Source organism: Lissotriton vulgaris, chromosome 4_2, assembly GCF_964263255.1.
Source record: "Lissotriton vulgaris chromosome 4_2, aLisVul1.2, whole genome shotgun sequence".
Classification (NCBI taxonomy): domain Eukaryota; kingdom Metazoa; phylum Chordata; class Amphibia; order Caudata; family Salamandridae; genus Lissotriton; species Lissotriton vulgaris.
Genome location: NC_141692.1, coordinates 22,952,961 through 22,973,960, shown reverse-complemented (window position 1 = coordinate 22,973,960; position 21,000 = coordinate 22,952,961). Strand labels below are relative to the sequence as shown.

General features: G+C 49.5%; 1 protein-coding gene across 2 annotated transcripts in view; it reads left to right on the top strand.

Annotated features, from left to right (window-relative positions):
* Window positions 1-21,000, top strand: part of LOC147718166 (uncharacterized) — a 104,477-nt gene that overhangs the window by 59,531 nt on the left and 23,946 nt on the right. Inside the window, exon 4 of one of the 2 annotated variants that reach the window (XM_086919235.1) lies at window positions 952-2,475. The exons of the other annotated variant lie outside the window; for it this stretch is intronic. The gene's annotated coding sequence lies outside the window, so the exon portion shown is untranslated. Of the gene's footprint in view, window positions 1-951; window positions 2,476-21,000 lie in introns of those variants that run through there. 2 annotated transcript variants of the gene reach the window in all.

Below are 21,000 nucleotides of genomic sequence, written 5' to 3'. Positions count from 1 at the left end.
ATGCGGGTCATAATCGATTTCGTATCAGTTTGATTTTGTTGCATTTTTATAAAATTCTTTTAATTGATTTTTATATGATGTGTATTATATTGTGTTTTTAATATGAATTTAAAAAAAAATTTCATTGAATAAATAATAAAGATGTTTTCTTAACATTTGGCCACTCATTATTGTTTACTAGTGTACTGAATTTGGAATTTTGATCAAGGGGATAGACTCTTTATAGGTCCATTGTAAACCTCACATATGTACACATGCATAGTGCTTGATATCATGCTTCACCGCATCAGTGTACTGTAGCAGCATCATCATTGGCTCCCCATTGTTGAAAATATGCTGTGCCTCCCACTGGAGGTAAACTGGCTGGTTTCTCAGTAGTGCCCAGAGTTCAAACCTGAGAGTCTGTGTCTGTGCTCAAGCGCTGTGAGTCAAAATCATTCACAACACCCAAAGGCAAAGGAAAAAATTTGAACATTGTGATGTATGAAGTTACAAACAAAGGTGTTGCAAGTGTGGATCCAGCTACTGATCCACCACACCAGGGTCGTTCACTGCTGGGCAACATGCTGCAGCCCAATGTGATCCTAGTGCTAATTTCGCCTCTGGACTCTATTGGGAAAGCAGACGGTCTACCTCCAGGTGGACGCACATCATATTTGCAATAATGGTGACCCAAAGAAAACGCTGCTACAGTACACTGAGGTGGTAATTCAAGATGCACTGCCCCATTTCTGTGTACCTATATGAGGGTATTTACTAAGGAATTGCATTATGTAAATAACATGGCTGCATAGGTTGAGTGATCCATTGCTCCCTCCTTCATTGTTGGTACTACCCATTGCAAGATGAATGTATCAGTACCCCTTCCTCCCTCCATGTTGCAATATACATAGGTTAACCATTGATGTCTGTAGTAACATAACTGACAATGTCTGTCTCTTCCAAACACAGGTGCTTCTGGGGAAACAGCAGCAAGTGAAGAGGAGTCCCTGTCCCAGACTCTGGTGGAGGATGAGCTCTCTGGTGTGGATCTAGCTCTGTCCTCTTCGGATGACGAACAACAACCTGGCACCTCCGGAGTGAGTCATCATGCAGCCCCACCATCAGAAACACCTGCACCCTCGGTAGCCACGCCAACAACATCTGGCCACAGACCTAACCCCCCCCCCCAACACGGAGAGACCTAGGACACCAAATTCAAACAGCACAGGGACACCAGCCACCCAGGGAGCTACAAACAATGACACCAGTAGCAACACCCAAAGGGGCCCAGGGTCAACTGTGCGTGCCACCACAGGTCCTGCCCGTGTGTCTAGGGGTGGTGGGAGTGGTGTTTGGCAGAGGTCACAGCCTGCAGAGGGGCCTGGACTGCATGATGACCCCCAACTGCTATGCATCATAGATGCGTACCAGGATAGCACCGGAGGATTTACCCAGGTAGTGGGGATCCTCGAAGACATGCAACAGGAGCAGGCTGGCCATCATGCACGCATGGAGGCCAAGTGGGACAAACTTACTGGGGTGCTTAGCGTCATATTGACTTGTCTCAGCCAGAACAGCAGATATATGTCCACACCTCCCTGTGTGCCCACAACATCTCTTGCAACAACATCTGTAAATGCCACAGGGAGGGAGGATGAATCTGGAGGAGAGTCTGATGCAATGTTGAGGCATGCACCTGAGGATTTCCCCCCCCGAAGACGAAGAGGGGTCGTCCGAAGAAGGACACGTGAGCCACAGTATTCCATGCACATCCCCCAGGAACCCAGAACCTATTTTGGATATTGGTCTTTGCTTGCAAAGCGTTCACCTTGTTGCACATGACACAACTCCCCAACATGACATGGAGGATCCATATTGTATCAATGTAGAAGATGAATGTGGACTTCACTCTGGACATTTCATCTACCAAGACTTCAAACTCATCTGTGAACTTTGGATTCTAAACCTCATGTACCGCACTATCTTCACACATGTATGTAAATAAACTCACTATTACACTATTCTTGCCTATGTTGCTATTCAAACTTGGTATGTGTCATGGAGCTGATGGAATGCCGAAGTACACAGTGCATGCAAACTACTACAGCAATGTCATTACCGTTATGTGACTCATGTTGATGTGACACATATGATGGAGACACACCAATAGGGCACCACAACACATACTCACCATGGACATGTGCCACATTGCCAACAAAGATGTTTGCCAGATATACGGTGGAATGCACTGACACCACACCTTTCCACAGTCAATGCTAACAAGCCCACAGGTGAGGTAACCAAATGTCAGTCAGATGTGTGAAGACAGACAACACACATAACTAAGTGAAGCACAGGTTCATTACAAATCTGAAACAAGTTTATTACACAACAATAGCAAGGTGAATCCACATGACAGTGGGCACACAGTCACCAAGTGTTGTCAAATTGAGCTTCAGGGGTGTGTGGTACATCACATGATGGCATACTAGGAGTTCCACCCTGGCATTGGATTCAGGTTTTTTGGGTGTCAGGCTTGACCAAGCAACTGGCAAAGTACCTTGGGAAGGACAGAAATGAGACACAGTCAGAAGCACACCAGAACAGGATGGAAATGCAATAAACATGTCACAAGAAATCTACACAGTAACAACATACCATGTCAACACTATTGTGGACTACGGACCAACTGACAGGACACATCACTGCACGCATCCAGTCAAGTACCACACAGACAAACTCAAACAGCAGCTGAGCTGCACAAACACATCAGAGGCTAACTCAGGACATTGAAATGACAACCCTGTGAACTCACATCCAGCTGAAGAAGTTGTTGATGAGCTGTTTGCGGACGTCATCCTTATCATCACCACTGGGCTCGTGGCCCAGGCCAGGATCCTCCACAGGTGGTGGATGTTGGTCATCGTCGTCGTGTATGAGAGGCACCTTCTTCCGCCCTGCCGTGTTGTGGAGCATGCAGCAGACGATGATTATCTTGCACACCTTTGCAGGCCCATATGTGAGGGCCCTTCCGGTCTTGTCCAGGCAGCGGAAGTGGCTTTTCAGGAGTCCAAAGGTACGCTCAATCACTCGCCTCGTTCTGCCATGTGCCACATTGTAGCGCATCTCGGATGCTGTCACAGGGTTCCTGAGGGGGGTCAGCAACCACGCATGTTGGGGTATCCAGAGTCACCTACATACAAATAATTACACATTAGTGGAGTATTGTAAGGGGGTGGGAGAGAACAGTGCAAAACACACACAATGGAAAACAGAACACAGCAACGAGCCAGGCACGGTGGTTTGACCTCTGTGACATCATCAACGGTATGCGACTCCTCCTCAAGATGTACGCATCGTGGGCAGAACCAGGGAAACGTACACACATATGTGTGATCACCATGTCCGCCAGACATACCACCAGAGCATTGATTGAGTGGAAATGTTTCCTGTTGCGGTATGTCTGTTCTTGTGCCCGTTGTGGTATCAGGGCCACATGTGTGCCATCGATTGACCCAATCACGTTTGGCATCCTCCCCAGTCTATAAAAGGCATACTTGATCTCAGCGAGCTCACCCAGGCTAGGAAACTTGATGTAGGAGTCTAGGTGACTCAATATCCCCTCCAAGTCATCTCGAAGCACACAGCTGAACTTAGTTTGTGACATACCACTAAAACTAGCCACAGTGTGTTGAAAGGTACCGGTGGCAAAGAAGTGCAGTGCTGCCATCACCTTCACCTTTGGTGTCAGTGCTGTCGGGTATGTGCGGCCAGGTAGCAGATGTGGCGCCAACTGCTCCGCCAACTCATCCATCAGGCTCCTGGTGAAGCGGTACCATCGGATGCTGTCGAGTTCCACCATGGTCTCAAGGTCAGGGAACGGTCTATGGACTGCTGGTGCCCTGCAGTACAGAGATGGGTAAAGTAAGATTATACATTCAGCTACCCATGTGGCACTCACCTTGAAAAAAACCACATCATACATCATAACAATACCCAATTTACTGAGGTGTATGCTTTTGGTTATGGACACATATGTCACCTTCCTGCCCATCATCTCACATATCAGAGAGACATGTGTACAAGAGTTCCATGGAGTGCAATGGCAAATCATTGGGCTATGACACAGTACCTATGTACTGCTGTCACCTTCAAAACACACAAAATAGTGACAAGTGAGGACTGATGTTTCACAGGCACCACAACTCCATGTCAGTCAGATAACCATGGTCCCTGTATTGCCACATGTGAATGACATGTTCTATCATGGACATCCCACAACCAATCATGAGTCCCACAGTTAGTGGCTCCTGTGGTCCCTGCAGGCCATACATGGACATCTCAGAGACACACACACACAGCATAAATGTGGATGCACAAGACATATGGTGGACACTGTCTCACATTGGGCACATGGAACCACAAACATCAGAGACACAACATGCACACAGACTGTGGGGGTACCTCATCAATGTGGCCATGGGTCTTGCTGTGACGTACATAGCATGCAAACCTGTACTCATGGTGTACGTGACAGGTCATACACATCTACAAAGTGATACTGTGTCCATGACTCATGCCCATAAGCCAACACTTGGACATTACATTTGTGAGGTGCACAAGAAAAAATAAATCTGTCCCCATGAACCCGTGCCTAGCCTGGGAGTGGCGGCACGTAAGTGCCACACTAGAATTGAAATGTTGGCCCCCCATAAACACACAGGTGATGCAGCCTTACATGCCATGGGATGCAGTGTGGGACATGCTGTGGTGTTGAAGGTGAGGCCATGGCAATGAAATCTGTGAGGAAACCGACTGCAAGTCACACCAATGTGAACCGAAGCGGGTGAGTTGTATGCAGAGGCGCAGTACATGCATGGACCGAGTAGTGCGCACACCTTGTCCATTGACTGCACAATGCATAGGCATTACAGTCACTCGCATCAGATCACATTGATGACAATGGGCAATGCGTGCGCACGGTTCGGTACATGCATGTACGACGCGTATGCAATGTGACCCTTCGCGGGTGACTTCTACAGGGACGCGTCGTGCTGTTCTGGACAGAGACGTGCGCACACATGGCCCATAGAATCCTATTGGGACGGATGCATGTGGTTTAAAACAAAACGCATCGTATAGTCAGTTTACCGAGACATGCGCACGCATAGCCCATAGAATCGTATTGAGACGGATGCATGTGGTTTAAAACAATACACATCATATAGTCAGTTTACCAAGCCGTGCACACTCATTGGTAATAGGCTGTCATGGAGACGGACGCAAATTCAAGCATCGTTCGAGTTGTGCACTGGAAATTCAGTTGGATGCCTACAACAATGTTGAAATCCTAGGGTATCCTGAAGGTGAACATTTTAAACGATGAGGAAGACGTATAAGAGTCTTACATTTCCATGGATTGGACAGATTCATAGAATGCAACAAGCCGGGCCTATCAGTAAGGAGCAATGTCACAAAATCTGCCTCTACAGCACTGATATAAGGCTGGCAGGCCCCCAGGGAGCTCACTTGCCTGCACTACATGCTACAGGACCACATATCTGATTCCACTGCTGCTGTCTATGCTTCCTCTGGATCCTGCAATGGCACCTACTCTGGAGAGTGACCCAGCATTTACAGAGGAGGAGAACCAGGCCCTGCTGGAGGGGGTCCTCCCACAGTACAGCAAGCTGTATGGGAAACCAGGAGAGCAGGTGAGTGTGCAGTCCACTGCCTACCATTTTCTGCAAGTTGTCTGACTAGCAGTAATAGAAGTGTGCACTGCAGTGGGAGGCATATGCACTGAGCACTTTCAGCAACCAATTTATGTGTGTACATGTGATGAACATGTGTCCTGATACAGTAGTGCAGTAGTGCTACCCTTTAATTCCTATGCAATGTTACCATGTCAGACCTGCAGCACATATGCACATTTCTATTGGCCCCCGGGACCCCATGTGTTTGGAGGGGGGCTGCGTTGCCCCCCTCCTGTGCCATGTATAGCCCTGGGGACCCCATCCCCCGGGGCCGGCCTGTGTTTAAAAAAATTTTTTTTTACTATTTTGGGGAGGGGGGCCACGTGGCCGCCCTCCCGGGACACTTGTAGCCCTGGGGACACCATCCCCCGGGGCTGGCCCTCTACATTGGGGACCTTCAAAATCACTTCGAAGTGTCTCTATACACACAACCAACATATTCCTCCACTTCGAACTCAGGGCCTCATTACTTAATCAAAAAACTCTGTATATCTCAATCCGGCGGTTACCTTAAATTGTGCTCGCCATCTGTATACCCCGGGCCTCCGTATCCCGTTAGACAAAGATTGAATCGTTGTCCGTCTCCCTTCACGCACAAAATAAAGACACACATATGTCGCTTGTTAGGTTCTATTGCCATCTAGTTCAAACAATAATCCCATTCTCCCTTGTTCAAGTCGCTCGCTTGCCTCCTATTTGTAAAGGCCACTGTCTATAAGCTCTGTGTGTTCTCCGCCTGAAATTTCGAATGCGGTAACTTCAGTTGGTGAAACGCCTATATCTCAGTGTTTAATGCTTCCTTACGTCCCATTACGTGCCGCCCACTCAATGGACATGAAAGACAGACTAACTCCTTATTATCCTAACACTGCCCAGACTGAGTATCACATCAATACGGCCCGATCGCATTACGCGGATGTTAGAAACGGGATCTCTGGCTGGCCAAAGCTCACGCCAAAATCAGTCAGGGATCACCAAGTCTAAGTCAGGGCAAGGGAGTCACACACCAAGATAACCCCCGCTCACCCTCTAGGTAACGTAGCACGAGCAGCAAGGCTAAACTTGGAGGCGATGTGAGTTAAGTATTTGCGCACGCACCCCAGCAACAACACCCAAGACCCACCACAAAGGAAACTCCACACAAGGTTATATAAAAATAGGCTTTGTATTATAATAAAAACACAGTTGATAACACACAAACTTTACAATGTGCCAACAGGCACGGGCAGAATTTACAAGGGATTATGTACAGGACAGGGCCACATGGACCACTGTCAGGGGTAGGCATTTGTTAGAAATAATACTGGTAGGTATAACACTTAGCACATAAACATGTAATGACTGTAGCACTAAAATAGTAAATGCAGCACACAACCAGTAATCACTGGTAAGGGTAAATACCTCCTACGCAACCCTAAACACTGTAGGAAAATCACGCAGGGAGCTAGGACCTTAATATCATGACCTATAGGAACATAAACAATCACCTAAGCAAGTCACGTTTAGCAAAGGTAATGGGACATCAACAATCCTCTAAGCAGGTCACTTTTAGCAAAGGGGATAAAACATAAAATACCTAAGCAGGTCACTTTTAGCAGAGGTAATGGGACATCAACAATCCTCTAAGCAGGTCACTTTTAGCAAAGGGGATAAAACATAAAACACATTGCACATGAGGCATTAAAACACATTCAGAGGTGCAGGTAGAACATTTGCGCAAGAATCACATCAGCAAGGAAATTACAATGCGCAGGGTGCATGTAGCACAACACTAGAACTGTCCCTCAGGCCAACTGGCCTCGCAAGGGCTGAAATGCCCTGTGTCTCAATGTCAGGGAAGCTGCGCAGGCAGCACAGCACACAAAGCCTAAACGTAGCAGTTGCCCACAAAGTGCTGGGCAACTGGTGTAGGAAGGTTAGGACAAAGTTGGAGCCACGTGGGCTCAAGAACACAGGTGAGGGAACACAGCGTGGGAGCCACGGGGCTCTAACCAACTCACTGCCTGTGTCCCCCCTAGAGCCTCTCTGCCTCGCAAAACAAATGGGCACTCAGCGCTCTAAAGCAATGATGGGGGTGGTGAGCCTCTCAGGGATCAGAATAATGAATGCCCCCTCGAGCCTCGGGGCTCGCCAACAAATATGGCCGTCGTTGGAGCCTCGCTGGGCTCAAAACACAACTTGCCCACAGGAGCCTCGGGGCTCCTAATCTAACATGCGGGGTTGTTGGAGTCCCTCACGGGGGACTCAGGATCAGAAATGCCCGCCAGAGCCTCGGTCGGCTCTACACACTGGAGGGGAGGGGCGGGCACCGGCAATGTGCCCCGACGCCCTCCTCCGCTATCCTGCACTCCCGGGCCCCACTCTGCACTCACCAGGTCTCCTGGGCCGGATGCGTCTCCTCTGCGGGTCGGCGCGGGGCTCTCCTTCACTCGGGGAGCCTCGAGGACGGGGCTGGCTGCTTCCTTCGTCTCCCGCCTGGACCCGTCCCGCTGCACTCCGCCTGACTTTCTCTGGGGCCGGCAATGGCAGCGCGGCCCTGGGGGTAAGGAGACGGGACTTCCGGGTCGCACTAGGCAGCGGCCCGGCAACGGTTTCAATGCTCCTGGGCTGCGGCGGTGATCACGGGGCAATGCCGGGTGGGCTCCGGCGTCCAAAATAAATATAAAGCGAGGTAGGCACTCGCGATGCGCCGCAAATTCGGGCAAATGCCGGGTGGCACCGGCTCGGCAATCGGAGCGCTCCCAAGCGCTCTCAAGGCACAGAGAAGCGCGCTCAGCGCTAAAAGGAAAATAAAGCGCTCCTAGCGCTATAAGTCAAAATAAGAGCGCTTCCAGGCGCTCTAAGCAAAGTATAGCTCCAGCAAGGGTCTGGAGGCAGGCAGAGGGGCAAGGCTGGGCCAGAGCCAGCACACTGGGTCTCCAGGCAGGGTCCTCCTGGCCCCAGCAACAGCAACAGCCCCCTCTGCTAGGATCCACAAGCAGAACAGAACCAAATTGTATGGGGACACAGCCCCTTCTTATAATAATAATAATAATAATAATACAGAAGCTTGTTGAGCGCGAACAGCTACCTCTGGGGATGTGTCCCGGCGCTAGCGAGTCCTACAGCAAGAGTGAGTAGTCAGGAGAAAGAACAGGGTTATTGCATAAAAAGCCAAGTTTTTAGGAGTTTCCTAAAGCTGGCTTCTGACGTGGCGGATTGAATGGCAGGGGGCAGGGTATTCCAAAGTTTCGCTGTGCCGGCCGAGAAGGACCTGCCTCCAAGTCTAGCTTTCCTCACGCGTGGTACAGTTAGCTTGAGCAAGGAGTTTGAACGCAGCTCTCGTTTTTTTTTTTTTTTTTTTTATTTTTGAAAACCTTTATTGAGCAACAAATCAGTACAAATACGGGCCTACAACCTCCCGGCCGGCCACGCTAACAATTGAACGTCAATGCAACTTTACGACGACACAGCAATATCTTTGTCATAGGCAAGCATTAAACGAGTTACACTGTAATCACCATATTGCCATGTCTCAGGATCGGTGAAGGTTAATTTTAAGGTTTTCATCGCGACAATGAAGTTCAGGTCGTACTGCTCCGTACTAATACAAACAAGAAGAAGAGAACTAGGTCCATGTAGGTGGGACTCGACTATAAACATCCATATCAATCAGTGCGTTACGCGACATGCAAGTCCCAGCCAGAGGACGGCCACACAGTATGCATACCCCAGGAGAGGACGCAACATCCCAACCAACACCGGCCATCACCCATCCCCCAGTCTGCCTAACACGGGCCCAGGAAAGATAAAGTTATATGGAAACAAAAGGCACCATAGAAATAAACACCAACTAAAACATACCCCCCCACCCTACACACATGCAGAGGCTACGGCCTACCCCCCCCCCTAGCAGAGTGTTTCATCTCCCCAAAAAACCCGAAATGTAGTGAGAAAAGAGAAATTGAGAAGAAGGAAGAAAAGGAAAAGGAAAGAAAAAGAAGCACATTTCACAGAAGACCGGAGGAGGGCCAGTCCAGCATGTCCGATGCAATGAACACACGGATAGCAACGTTACCCACGGCCGCCCGACCCCAGGCCCCGACCCAGTACCCAATCGATCTGTACCTCCAACAAGTTACGTCCCCAATCCCGGCCATACACGTAGAAAGCAGCAGTACAATCAAAAACAACATCAGCCCTGTCCCCTTCGAACCGGCGTGCCAACAGGGTCCAAGTCCAGATCAGCCAACGTGGATGAGGAGGGCTCCGGTGAAATCCAGTGTTGGAGACGAGGTGTTCGCGACGGGGCAAATTGTTCGAAAGGTTGATGACATGGGGCACAAGAGTTCTTTACGGCCAAACCAAAGTCCACACCACTGGGCGCAAGATCAAATAAAAGTTCCAGCGTAGCAGCCCGACGGGGCCCAAACGGCAAGTCCAGATTGATGCGAGGAAGCATGTCGCCAGAGAACAAAGGAGAAGGGCAACATGGCGTCCGAGGCCCGAGCAACGGCCCCAGCGAAGAAGCAGTGCCGCCGGACCCTCGCGAGGCGGAGCCGAGGGACACCACAGCAGTCATGGAGGTGCGCCCATCCATCGCCCCGGTACACTCCAGAGCGGGTGAATCACCTTTAACCGATGGAGGGTGTGGCGCAGTGCGCAGAGCTGAGGGGCAGTCGTGACCGGCTGGAAGGATCTCAGTGAGCCGGGCCCCCAAATCGATAGCAAGGACCCGGAAGGCCATACGCAAGTCCACAATTGCTTCTAGGACATCACGCAGCCCCAGCGGAGGATCCAGAATGGGATATGCGCAACTGGCCACCATCTTGTGTGCACGGCTGTGGAGCGCCATGAAAGCAAGCCTTACCCGTCAACGAGCCATCCCCGAAGGTCTGCGCAATGTCAGCAGGACACAGCTGGCACTGGGATGTGAAGGCAGCCGGTCAAAAGGGGGCTTCATAGACCAGGGAGCCGGCAAGACAGGGAAATCCACTGGCAGATGCAAGAATGTAGACGCGGAAAATGGCGTCCGCCGTGGGAGAGTGCAACAAAGAAGCAATCCCGGCCCTCATCCAGCGAGGCCGGGATACACTGAGTGAAGGCGACACAATGTTGCAGGGGAGGCGCGCTGGGCAGCCAAGCCGGGAAACGCTGCTGTGAGAAAGCCCAGCGCCAGCCCGTGGAAGCAGGTCACCGGCTCCTCCCCCACCGCTGCGGCCGCCGCTGTTGATGTCGCCGCCGGCCGTCTCCGCACTCGATGTCCCTGCCGTGGCCACTCAAGAGGCCGGGGTGGAAGCGGAGGCTCTACACCCCCGGGATCGCTCCGCTTTCGCCGAAATCCGTCGCAGCGGGAGTGGGAGCGTCTCCGAGGTAAGTGAGGTTCGCGGAGGTGCAGGATTAGGGTCAGGATGTCGAAGAAAGGCTCCCGGGTCGACGGAGCCGAGGCGCTAGGCGGCCATCTCGGCTGCTGGCTAGGCTCCTCCCCCGCAGCTCTCGTTTTTGGTGGTAGCGGGGGAGTCGGAGTTTTAAATAATTGGGACAAGTGCCTTTTAGCGCTCTGAAAGCCAGGGTCAGCACTTTGAACTTAATTCTGCTTGCCACTGGCAGCCAATGCAGCTCGTGCAGATGCGGAGAGATGTGCTGCCTAAAAGGGACACGTTTTATCAATCTCGCAGCCGCATTTTGCACGATCTGTAAGCGTTGCACCGCATATTTGGGTAGCCAAGATAGAGGCCATTAGAATAATCGAGTCGAGATGTGATTGTTGCGTGAACAACCGTTTTTCGACATTCGACTGGTAGCAGGGGCAGAAATTTCCGCAAATTTCTGAGTTTATGCAGGCAGCCAGCGGTGAGCTGTTGTATATGCGGCAGGAAAGACAGGTTCTCATCCCATTTTACTCCGAGATTTTTTGCATGGGTTCCGGGAGATGGGGCAGGGCCCATTTCCGTTGGCCACCACAGGTCCGGGGGGGGATGTTTGAGATTACCGAAGAATAGCACCTCCGTTTTGCTCGCATTCATTTTGAGCTTATTGGTGTTCATCCATTTGGCCACGTCTTGAAGACAGCCCCTGATTTTGCTGAAGGCTGCCTCAGACGTGTCTGAATATGGGAAGACTAATTGAGTGTCGTACGCATAGGATATTGCCTTGACCCCCCATTTGGCAATCAAGGTGAAAAGCGGGGCCAAATAGACATTGAACAACAGGGGGCTGAGTGTCGACCCCTGTGGGACGCCACACCAAAGGTTTTTTGGACCAGAAGAGAAGGGACCCAGGGCCACTTTCTGGGAGCGATTAGTGAGGTAGGAGAGTAGCCAGTTAAGTGCTTTCTCTCCAAGGCCAATGTCCTTAAGTCGGGTCAACAGTCTGCTGTACAGTATCAAAAGCAGCTGATAGATCCAGGATCACCAGCATAGCTGATGCCCCTGAATCTAAAGACCACCTGATAGATTCGGCAACCTCAATGAGGGCCGTCTCGGTGCTGAAGCCGGCCCTAAAGCCAGATTGAGTTTCATGTAGGGCACCGCTTTCTTCAATAAATTTGTTTAGCTGCCGTTGGATCAGTTTTTCAAGCATTTTGCCGGGGGCTGCAAGGAGAGAAATGGGTCGGAGATTGCTCAGATCATCCGGTGCGCCTTGAGTTTTTTTTTTTCAGCGGAAGAAGTGTAGCCTGTTTCCAACAGTCCGGAAACGTGCCCGTTGCAATGGACGTGTTCCATATGTGTAAGAGGGGAACTGCGATTGCTTCAGACATTAATTTCCACAGTTTAGGTGGACAGGGATCATCAGGAGCTCCAGATTTACATTTTTGTAATTCTTTTACTGCCTCGGAGAGGGTAATAGGCTGAAATTGGTTTAAGGGGGTAGTGGGAAACTCAGAAACTCCCAACTCATCCATTAATGTCGTTTGGGGGTCCGTAAAAGTATCATACACTTTTAAAATTTTGGTGTCAAAAAAGTCTGATATGGATTCACAGAGTCTAACCGATGGGATAATATCCGTCTCGATAGCTCTGGGCTTAAAGAAAGATTGAACAATCTTAAAAACTTCTTTGCTCGATTGTTCCGCCTGCAGAATAGAGACCTCAAAGAAGGTTTTTTTGGCTTTTTTGATGGATAGATGTAGAGCATGAAGAGCTTTTTTATAGCGGGTTTTGGCTGAATCACAATAATTTGCTCGCCAGAGGCGCTCCATTTTTTTGCATTTACTTTTTTCGGCCATGAGTTCAGGGGAGAACCACGGAGCAGAGGGTGATTCTCTGCGTGACGTAGCAGTACTGGCCGGCGCTATAGATTCCACTACTTTGCTTATCCACAAGTTCAGAGATGCAGCATCGGAGTTTACATCAGGGGTAAGGGGTATGGGGTTTGATCGAAGTGCTGGACACAGTATGTCCGCTGTTAGATTGTCCCATTTTCTCCGCACATAGGATCGTTTTCCTGTGATCTGAGATTGGAGGGGGATTGAGATGGCCATGGTAATTAAGTAGTGGTCCGTCCAAAGCAGTGGTAGCGGAGAGATGGCTGTTGTGTTCAATATGTTGGAAAAGAACAGATCCAACATATGCCCCGCCCGATGCGTGGGGCCAGCAATAGCTTGAGTTAGATTGGCCGATTGCAGGGTAGAGATAAGATGAGTGGCCTGTGGACAGTTAGGGCTGTTGGCGTGCAAATTAAAATCGCCGGCTACAATAAAGTAGGAGTGGTCTAGCGAGTTTAGGACTATATAGTCCATAAACTCACACAAGGCTGATGTCGGACAGTCCGGGGGTCTATAAATAACTAGGCCTGTAAGAGATACTTGGGGGGTAATTTGGAGGCAGAAGTGTAGCCCCTCGATGCTTGTAAATGTGGTGGGAGTGGAGGACAACAAAGTATATTTCTCGTTGTAGATGAAAGCCACTCCGCCACCTCTATGGCCTTCCTTTCTATTAGAAAAACTCATTTTAAAGCCTGGCGGGATTGCTAGCGAAATAGATGCCATGTTGTCTTCATTGAGCCATGTCTCTGTAAGGCACAAGGCATCCCATTGTGAGTCCGTTATAAGCAAGCATAAATCATCAGCATGCTTGGGGAGGGATCTGCAGTTAAGTAGCCCTATCCTAAGCTGGATGGAGGAGGTGTTACAGGATGGTTTACTAGCTATTTTGAGAAGTGAGGTTGTTAGAGAAGGGACGATGCCTAGAGACTTTTGGCAGCGAGGACAATGGGGAGGGAGATCCAGAGTCGTCAGATTGAGCTCAGGCGACTGACAGGTAGTGGCAACATTCAGTGACCGGAGCTCCGCACTGGACCAGACTATCCTTTGTTTGTGTGCATGGGCACAGGCAGCATGGCTGGCGCTGGTCGCGATCCGGCCGCGGACGGGCGCAGACGGGCTTGCCTTAGGCGCTCCTGCTGCGCTCGTCCGCTGCACTTCCTCCAGTTGCACATTTTATAGTGTGGGGAGGCGGGGGCGTGGCCAGAGAGGGGGCGTGGCCTCGTTGCACGCCGTCAATGGCGGTGGCCAGAGGGCGTTTTGACTAAGTGAGGGAGGCGCTGCTCGTAATCAGCAGGCTCCCAGGACAATGTAAAGAAGGTCTGCAGGTCGGATAATCCTTATAAAACACAACACAGTAATTTAGCAACACTCAAAAGGTTAAAATTTTTTACAAGTAATCAGTACTGTAAATTCCTTTGTCTCATGGTGCAGGGTGGGGGGAAACCAGTTGCAGCTGGTTTTGAAGTACTCTGTTCACCTCAACCACCCTCTCTATTCACTGGCAGGGCTAGGGCCATCAGTCGCACTACAGGGGGTGGAGCCAGCATTGTGTGGGGAAAGCCCAGGCCCATCAGGGACCAGGTGCACTCCTCCCAAGCCATCAACATGCTAATCTCACACTCACCACCGGGCAGACCCATCCAGCCTTCCTGGAGCCAGGCTCACCAGCCAGCTCCAGCCAATCACACGACAGGCATATTTTACATTAATATGCCAAGTCCTAGAAGTGGCATTTCTACACATGACACACTCATGCCACATACACCATTGCGAAGTATTCATTCTCACGAGCTTGCACATACCAGATTCGAGTCTGCACTCCCCATGCATCAGGAACTACCAGGGACACAGACATTCCCCATGCATTCCTATGGGAGAGCAGGCCAGCCTAACTACATGCACGCACTTTACTCTGGGACACAGGGAAAAAGTGTGCAGAGACCAGAAAATCATCAACACAGATCACATACCAAAAGCAAAAAGATAAGGGGTGAACCTGCCATAAGGGCCAAGTCCAACAGCGGAAAACAGACTAATCACTACAAATGTACACCTCACCTTTACAAATACCACAACGATTATATATATTGATAAAAAGGCTAAAATTCACAGCGACTTCCTTCAAAGATCTGCAATCTCTGTAATGGGATGATGTGTGTAAAAAACATTTTATTTTGCTGTACGTGGCTAGTGGGCATAAGGAAGATCTCACTACACAATAACCAGTGCTCATATCTGAAGCCGGAACTCACCCCAAACTTTGTGTGCAACAACAATTGTTGGTGCTGTGGGTGTCTCCTGGACATCAAAAAATCGTCTCAATGCCAACGACTCATAACTTGAGCCGGGACTACTCAAAACGTTGCCTACATCCAGTCACTGAGTCAAAATCCCACACCGGGCTAAACTTGACCCCCACTTCCATTATATGTGTAACCAACCACATTCACATTATTTTGCACCCATATTCTACACAGGGAAGTCCAGTCCCCCGGTGCTTCAATGGCACTATGGTCAGGAGACGTAGACTTTAGTCCCATCATATATTTATTCCCATAGACATTTTTAGACAGATAATGGCAATAACATTGACCTATGCTAAATCAATCAGATCGACTTGTTTGACTAGTAGTACACGACTAGTATGTATGTGTCACAGTTGAGTACCATCCGATCGTTTTTATTCCACAGTTTAATTCCGATTCCTGAATCCTAACATACATAGCCCGCCTATTCCTCCTGACTTTGAAATGAATTGCACAAAAATTATATCTGCTTCTAAGTTTAGATCTCATTCCCAAACATCTCTCAGACAGTATCAATATCAACTCCAACAACCTTGACGGGCCAATTACTAAGTCTGCATTTATTCTTCTAAATGCATAGATGGACGCATGCATAATTACAGCATACACCAAATTTTTTGGTTGCTATTATTCATTCACTACAAGAACTACAAAGAGTTCTACTAGGACTGAAGTCATGTGAGAGCCTGAGGACGCGTCACCACGAGTCACGACGCAGGCCACTAAATTACCAAATAATACTAACTAACTACTACCACTATCTAAGTGACAGGAGACTGGACAGCCTGACAGGACAGAGGGAAGGAGTGGAGTCTTTCCTATGTGGATTAAATACCTACTTAACTTAAATTCTCTAACCTCTCTTAGATGACCAGCCCAAGTGAGCGCAAAGTTGCAAACAAGTACAATGGTTAATTGGTAGCGCCAGGCACCTGTTTGGAAGTAACAATTACATAATATAACAATTTAAACATAGGCTACCTTACCTGCATGTGAGCAGCAGCAGCGTGTTAGCTTTTTGCGAACCAATGATATACACAATCGCAATTGCAATAAATAACAGTCAGAACAGAAGAACACAAAATAGTAATATTTATTTTATCTATTTATTTATTAAGGAGTTTTATATAACACTAGCCTGACCCGAGGGTATCGGAGCGCTTCACAACAGTTTTTTGAGCAAGATTCATACAATAAGCAGTATTCTACATATAACTTCGGCAGACCAACTGTGCTGAGCAGCATTGAGGTAGTACATGAGTCCTGAGAAAACCTCATAGAGTGCATGTTGTCTTAGGGTTGATACAATAAAGCAGGATTCTACGTAATAGGCTCGGAAATCCAAGTGTGCTGAGCAGCATTGAGGTAGTAGTGAGTCCTGAGATAACCACATAGAGTGCACGTTGTCTTGGGGTTGAACCAATTAAGGGGGGAGCAGTTGGGGGTCGAATAGCAGGGAGGAGGAAAGTCTTAGAGCTAAAATTTCAGGAAGAGACGACGAGCAGGGAATAGGGTTTTAATGGCTGCTATCCATTCGGAAGGGGGCACTTGAATAAAAGGACTTTAAGTTGTTTTTTGAATTTTTTGAAGGATGGGATACTCCTGATACCGACTGGAATGGCGTTCCAGATTTTGGGTGCATTTCTGGCAAAGGACCGTGCAGCAGTTGTTTGTTTGCATGTTTTCATGGGGATGAGTAGTAGGGTACTGGAGCTCCTGAGGTTCCTTGTCTGACCAGCCCTCCTGAGTTTGGTTGCCAAATACTCAGGTTTTCCTATGTGCAGTGCTTTTAGTGTGAGGCAGGCAGTTCTGTATCTGGCACGTAGTTCGATTGGGAGCCATTTTAGTTCACTGAGTGCTGGTGAGATGTGATCATATTTTTCTGATTCCAGTGACCATTCTAGCAGCTGTTTTGACAGTAGTTTTGAGGGGGGCTATGTGCAGTTTTGTTGTACCAGTGAGGGTGGTATTCTCATAGTGTAGTCTGGATAGCACCAGTGATTGGGTGGCTTGTTTAAGGTCGTTGGTTGGGATGAATGGTTTTATTTTGTTAAGTAACTTCAGGTTGACAAAGGCACTCTTTGCAGAGTTCTTGATGTGATTCGCCATGTCGAGTTTTGAGTCTAGGGTAATTCCTAATGATTTAACGGAGTGGGTCAGAGTGTGATTGCCTTTAAGAGTATCCAAAGCTTTTAGCCATTCTGAAAGATGAGGGTTCTCCTCTTTGTTGGAGATGAGGAGTATTTCGGTTTTGTCTTGGTTGAGCTTTAAGTGGTTAAGCGACAGCCAATGTTGGATTTCTTTTAGAGTGACATTTAGTCTGTGAATGTTATCAATGGAGGAGGTTTCAAGATAGATTTGGGTATCATATGCATAGAGGGGAAAAGGGGTATTAGACTTTTTGAGTAGGGTGGTGAGGGATTCCATGTATATGTATATGGTGAACAGTTGAGGTGAGAGCACTGAATCTTGAGGGACACCCCTGTTGACAGGGTGTAGGTCGGAGGTAAATTTCTTTATTTCTATCCTTTGTGAGGGGCTGTGTTAGAAGGAGGAGAACCAGCGTAGGACCACCTCATCAGCGCCTACTCTTTAATGTAGTGCCTTGATGAGAAGTTGGTGATCAACTGTGTCAAAGGCTGCCAATAGGTCTAGGAGAATGAGGGGGCAGCATTGGTTGGTTTTGAGGGATTTGTGGATGTCATCTGTGATGCTAAGGATCGTTGTCTCGGTGCTGTAGCCTTTTTGAAACCTGATTGCTAACTAGACATAGCACCTTTAACTCCTGAGGCGGAATCCGGGAGTCGCTTTTTAAAAAAAACTTAATTCTTGTGTTTTAAACTTATTTGTGGTCACTTACCCTCTTCCCTCCTCCCCTCCTCATCTCGCTCCGCTCCCCGCACAGCCGATTTTGGGGCTGCAGCAGGGGTCGGGCACTGCGAGAACAGGCGCCATCTTGGAGGGAGGGAGTCGTGGGTTGGCGGTGCAGCCGACAGACCTTCCCGCCTCCTGTTGGTACTTAAGTCGCGCCTCTACTCCTTGAGCGCTGACTAGACATAGCACCTTTAACTCCTGAGGCGGAAGCCGGGAGTAGCTTTTTAAAAAACTTCATTCTTGTGTTTTAAACTTATTTGTGGTCACTTACCCTCTTCCCTCCTCCCTTCCTCATCTCGCTCTGCTCCCCGCACAGCCGAATTTGGGGCTGCAGCAGGGGTCGGGCACTACGAGAACAGGCGCCATCTTGGAGGGAGGGAGTCGTGGGTTGGCGGTGCAGCCGACAGACCCTCCCACCTCCCGCTGGTACTTAAGTCACGCCTCTACTCCTCCCGTGTTGACTAGACATAGCACCTTTAACTCCTGAGGCGGAAGCCGGGAGTAGCTTTTTAAAAACTTCATTCTTGTGTTTTAAACTAATTTGTGGTCACTTACCCTCTTTCCTCCTCCCCTCCTCATCTCTCTCCGCTCCCCGCACAGCCAATTTTGGGGCAGCAGCAGGGGTCGGGCACTGCGAGAACAGGCGCCATCTTGGAGGGAGGGAGTCGTGGGTTGGCGGTACAGCCGACAGACCCTCCCGCCTCCTGCTGGTACTTAAGTCGCACCTCTACTCCTCGCGCGCTGACTAGACATAGCACCTTTAACTCCTGAGGCGGAAGCCGGGAGTAGCTTTTTAAAAAAATACATTCTTGTGTTTTAAACTTATTTGTGTATTTGTATTTGTATTTTAGACTTGTAGAGCGCCTTATCACCCCGGGGTCTCTAAGCGCTTGTGGTCACTTACCCTCTTCCCTCCTCCCCATCTCATCTCGCTCCGCTCCCCGCACAGTCGATTTTGGGGCTGCAGCAGGGGTCGGGCACTGCGAGAACAGGCGCCATCTTGGAGGGAGGGAGTCGTGGGTTGGCGGTGCAGCCGACAGACCCTCCCGCTTCCCTACAGCATAAGATGCCCCCCCTTCCCCGGCCGCGCAGCGGACGCAGGCAGCGGGTGCGCCGGCGGTGCGTCGAAGGCACGCCTAAGGCAAGCCCGTCTGCACCTGTCCGCGACCGACCGGGGCCTAGGGCCTGTCATAATGCCCAAACCATATCCCATTCTTCGGATCAACTCCAGGCCTTCCAGGGTGACTGGTGCATTTGCCCCCACACTCAGGCTCGCATTAGCCACCTGGGAGTCTCCTCACTTACCTTGACCCCAACAGCTTCACCCCTGTCCTCTGGACACTCCCCGCTGCCCCTATCACCGCCCCCCCTACTCCGGCCAGCGCTATGCTACTGAATACCCGCTCGGCGGTTAAGCACCAACTCGAGCTGTCCAACCTTTTGATCTCCGCTAAACCCGAAATTCTATTCATCACCGAAACCTGGTACTCCTCCGATTCGTTGCCGGATGTCCTGGCCACCCTCCTTGAATCCTACTATGCCCTCCGCGCTGACCGCCCGGGTGGGAGGGTTGGTGGTGGAGTAGCCATGATCATCCACTCTAAACTTCAATTCCAGCTCTTACCCTATCCCCCTATCCCCTCAGTTCATCTTCTTGTGGCCTGCTCGATCAATCTCCTGACTCCTCTGACCTGTCTACTTTTATACCGTCCTCAAACTATGCCTCACTTTCTAACAGCTATACAAGATCTGCTGGCCACTCTTGTGGTCAACAACTCCGCTGTACTCATCCTGGGAGACTTCAATTTCTGGCCCCATGATCCCCGCGAAGATCCCATATCCAAAGATTTTACCGAATCTCTTGGTTGCCTTAACTTTACTCCCCTGATTCATCAGCCCACCCACACTGGTGGCCATATTTTAGATCAAATTTGGGCTACCACTGTTCCCACCTCGCTTCTGTCCATTTCCCCCTGCATCTGGTCTGACCACTCGCTTATTTCCTTTTCACTCGACCTTGAGGCTGTCAATAAATTCTCCCTTCCCAAAAACGTATGGCTCCGTAATTGGAACCATGTGGACATGCCTGCACTGTGCTCCTCCCTGGCGGCCTCACCTCCCCACCTAGCTGATCTTCCCCCGGACTCACAGGTAGCCGCCGTCAATAATTGGCTCTCGGCATCCTGTGACTCAGTTGCCCCTCCTAAGTTAGTCAGGTCCTGCCGCTCTCATGAGGCCAACCGATGGTTCACTGCTGATCTTAAAACTCTTAAACTCTCCCTAAGACAAGCAGAACGTCATTGGAGGCGGAGGTACTGTCCCACTGCTAAGTCCCAATATTCTGCCCTCCTCCGCGAATACAAAATAGCCATTCTGACAGCAAAAACTGCATACTTCTCAGCTAAAATCCTTTTAGCCAGCAGTAAACCCAAGGAGATCTTCTCCTTTGTCCATAAATTAGCTGCCGCAGATAGAGTCCTACCCAAACCGATCCCTTCTCAATCTCTTTGTAATTCCCTCAATACCTACTTCATAGAGAATATAGCCACTATCAGGCACAACATACCTCTGCCTTCCCCCTCTTTCCTTTCCCCATCACCTCCCACTCCCGCTCTTTTTCTTGACACGTTCCCTCTCATCACTGAGGAGAACTTCCTTACCCTACTAAAGAAGGTCAAATCAGGTTCTCCCCTGGACTACTGCCCTGCCCATATCCTCAAGGAGGTCTTCTCCAACTGTCCGGAACCTCCGCTCACCCTTCTTAATACCTCCATTCAACAGGGTATTGTCCCCACGTCCTTCAAGTCGGCCATTATTACCCCCATCATAAAAAAAC